This window comes from Triticum dicoccoides, chromosome 5A, assembly GCF_002162155.2.
Source record: "Triticum dicoccoides isolate Atlit2015 ecotype Zavitan chromosome 5A, WEW_v2.0, whole genome shotgun sequence".
NCBI lineage: Eukaryota > Viridiplantae > Streptophyta > Magnoliopsida > Poales > Poaceae > Triticum > Triticum dicoccoides.
Window position 1 is genome coordinate 421,117,255 of NC_041388.1, and position 3,875 is coordinate 421,121,129.

At 48.8% G+C, this 3,875-nt stretch overlaps 1 long non-coding RNA gene across 1 annotated transcript in view; it reads right to left on the reverse strand.

The window, feature by feature from the left end:
- Nucleotides 1-370: 370 nt before the first annotated feature.
- Nucleotides 371-3,875, reverse strand: part of LOC119301985 — a 7,328-nt gene continuing 3,823 nt past the window's right edge. Inside the window, exon 4 of the long non-coding RNA XR_005147281.1 lies at nt 371-3,340. This is a non-coding gene — a long non-coding RNA (uncharacterized LOC119301985). The remainder of the gene's footprint in view (nt 3,341-3,875) is intronic.

The following is a 3,875-nucleotide window of genomic DNA, read 5'->3' on the forward strand; positions in this document are numbered from 1 at the left end:
CGGGAGAGGCCAAGGGAAAAGGTATAGGGAACAAAGCATGCAACTCAAGAATCAAATGCCGGCCTATCTATCCATCTACACATCTATTCTTTAGTGGGAGTCCATCTGGCATGCAACAAATTTGGTTTGAAACACGGGAGAGGCCAGGGGAAAAGGTATAGGGAACAAAGCGTGCAACTCAAGAATCAAATGCCGGCCTATCTATCCATCTACACATCTCTTCTTTAGTGGGAGTCCATCTGGCATGCAATAGATTTTGTATGAAACACAGGAGAGGCCAGGGGAAAAGGTATAGCGAACAAAGAAACCCTAAGGCCGATCTTTCACGATTTGGAGGGGATCCTATGAAGAACACCAATAACACAAGGTGAAACACGAGGTGGGAAATACTCAAATCAACGAGAAATGATCACACATGTGCTAGATCCACGAACATAAAGAATGATAAAATATCCAAATGCAACAAAGGACGATACAAGAGGCGGTAGTTCTTCTCCATGAGGAGGTCTTGAGGGGTCTTCCCGTGAGGGGTCTTGAATCCACTTGGGGGATCTTCTCCATAAAGGTCGCGGTCTCCGAAGGAGAAAGTATCAAGTGGATGAGCAAAGCTCTATCTCCAAAATGAGCTATCACATTGCTAACCCTACAAAAGTGGAGGAGTCATATATATAGGCTAAGGGGACAAAAGGGTACATTGGCCTCGGCCCAACACACACGCACAGGCGGGGGTCCGAATGATCCGGAAGGGGAGCCGAACGATCCGGGCTTCAGGGACCCGGATGATCCGGGAGATGGTCTGGATGGTCCGGACGTGCCGAGGAGGCAAGCGGCGGCCCGGATGTCCGGAGTGGGGTCCAGACATCCGACTAGGTCCGAATGATCCGACTTCACGAAGAGGCCTGCTGTGGTCGAGGGCGTTGTAGTCGGATTGTCCGCGCCGTGGTCCGGATCGTCCGGGCTGGGGTTGGATCGTCCGGACGACGGTCTGGATCATCCGGACTTCTGCTGTCTTGCCCTTTCTCTTCTCCGTCTTTGCGTATGTCCTCCTCTTTCGATCCTCCTTGCTCCTTAGCTTCTCCATGGCTAACTCCTTGGTACCTGAGTATGCAAAATGTCTTTGTTTGAGGTAGTAGCCATGTCTCATATGATTCGAAAGGGAGTTGCAAGAGGAGTGATGTCACCTCGGTTTTGAGAGCTCTTGCACGTGCTCGTGTCATGGGTCCACTTGGCACTTGGTGAGACGATGATAGGTCTATGGGGATGACCTTAGAATGCTCCACATGAGGGAGTCCATCTGACATGCAACAGATTATGTATGAAACACAGAAGAGGCCAGGGGAAAAGGTACAGGGAACAAAGCATGCAACTCATCAAATGTCGACCTATCTATCCATCTACACATCTTTTCTTTAGTGGGAGTCTATCTGGCATGCAACAGATTCTGTATAAAACACGGGAGAGGCCGGGGGAAACGTATGGGGAACAATGCGTGCAACTCAAGAATCAAATGCCGGCCTATCTATCCATCTACACATCTTTTCTTTAGTAGGAGTCCATCTGGCATGCAACAGATTCTTTATAAAACACGGGAGAGCCAGGGGAAAAAGTATAGGGAACAAAGCGTGCAACTCAAGAATCAAATGTCGTCCTATCTATCCATCTACACATGTTTTCTTTAGTGGGAGTCCATCTGCCATGCAACAGATTCTCTATCGGGGGAGGCCACAGGGAAAGGTATACGGAACAAAGCGTGCAACTCAAGAATCAACTGTCGGCCTATCTATCCATCTACACATCTTTTCTTTACTGGGAGTCCATCTGGCATGCAACAAATTCTGTATGAAACACGAGAGAGGCCAAGGGAAAAGGTATAAGGAACAAAGCGTGCAACTCAAGAATCAAATGCCGGCCTATCTATCCATGTACACATCTTTTCTTTAGTGAGAATCCATCTGGCATGCAACAGATTCTGTATGAAACACAGGAAAGGCCAGGGGAAAAGGTATAGGGAACATGCATGCAACTCAAGAAACAAATGTTGGCCTATCTATTCATCTACACATCTTTTCTTTAGTGGGAGTCCATCTGGCATGCAACAGATTCTGTATGAAACACGGCAGAGGCCAGGGGAAAAGGTATAGGGAATAAAGCGTGCAACTCAAGAATCAAATGGTGGCCTATTTATCCATCTACACATCTTTTGTTTAGTGAGAGTCCATCTGGCATGCAACAGATTCTGTATGAAACATGGGAGAGGCCAGGGGAAAAGGTATAGCGAACAAAGCGTGCAACTCAAGAATCAAATGCCGGCCTAGCTATCCATCTACACATCTTTTCTTTAGTGGGAGTGATGTAGGGTGGAAGCCCTATGGCCGGTCTTTCACGATTTGGAGGGGATCCTACGAAGAACACCAAGAACATAAGGTGAAACATGAGGGAGGAAACACTCAAATCAACGAGAAACGATCACACATGTGCTAGATCCACAAACATAAAGAGTGATACAGGATCCAAATGCAACAAAGGACGATACAAAAGGCGGTAGTTCTTCTCCGTGAGGAGGTCTTGAGGGGTCTTCCCATGAGGGATCTTGAATCCACTTGGGGGATCTTCTCCTGCGGTCTCCGAAGGAGAAAGTATCAAGTGGATGAGCAAAGCTCTATCTCTAAAATGAGCTATCACATTGCTAACCCTAGAAAAGTGGAGGAGTCGTATATATAGGCTAAGGGGACGAAAGGGTACATGGGCCTCGGCCTAACACGCGCGCACAGGCGGGGGTCGGGATGATCCGGAAGGGGAGCCGGACAATCCGGGCTTCAGGGACCCGGATGATCCGGGAGATGGTCTGGATGGTCCAGACATGGCGAGGAGGCAGGCGGCGGCCCGGATGTCCGAAGTGGGGTCCGGAGGTCCGGCTGGGTCCGGATGATCCGGGACTCCATCTGGATGATCCGGCTTCGCAGAGAGGCCTGCTGTGGTCGAGGACGCTGTAGCTGGATTGTGCGGGCTGTAGTCCGGATCGTCCGGGCTGCAGCCGAATCGTCCGAATGGCGGTCCGAATCATCCGGGTTTTTGTTGTCTTGCCCTTCCTCTTCTCTGTCTTCGCATATGTCCTCCTCTTCCGATCCTCCTTGCTCCTTAGCTTCTCCATGGCTAACTCCTTGGTACCTAAGTATGCAAAGTGTCTCCGTTTGAGGTAGTAGCCATGTCTCATATGATTCGAAAGGGAGTTGCGAGAGGAGTGATGTCACCTCTGATTCGAGAGCTCTTGCACGTGCTCGTGTCATGAGTCTACTTGGCACTTGGTAGGACTTGGGATGCTCCGCATCAGAGAGTCCATCTGGCATGCAACGAATTCCATATGAAACACGGGAGAGGCCAGGGGAAAAGGTATAGGGAACAAAGCAAATGTCGGCCTATCTATCCATCTACACATCCTTTCTTTCGTGAGAGTCCATCTAGCATGCAACAGATTCTGTATAAAACACGGGAGAGGCCGAGGGAAAAGGTACAGGGAACAAAGCGTGCAACTCAAGAATCAAATGCCAGCCTATCTATCCATCTACACGTCTTTTTTTTAGTAGGAGTCCATCTAGCATGCAACAGATTCACACAGGAGAGGCCAGGGGAAAAGGTATAGGGAACAAAGCGTGCAACTCAAGAATCAAATGTCGGCCTATCTATCCATTGACACATCTTTTGTTTAGTGGGAGTCCATCTGGCATGCAACAGATTCTGTATGAAACATAGGAGAGGCCAGGGGAAAAGGTATAGGGACCAAAGCGTGCAACTCAAGAATCAAATGCCGGTCTATCTATCTATCTACACATATTTTTTTAGTGGGAGTCCATCTGACATGCAACAGATTCTGTATG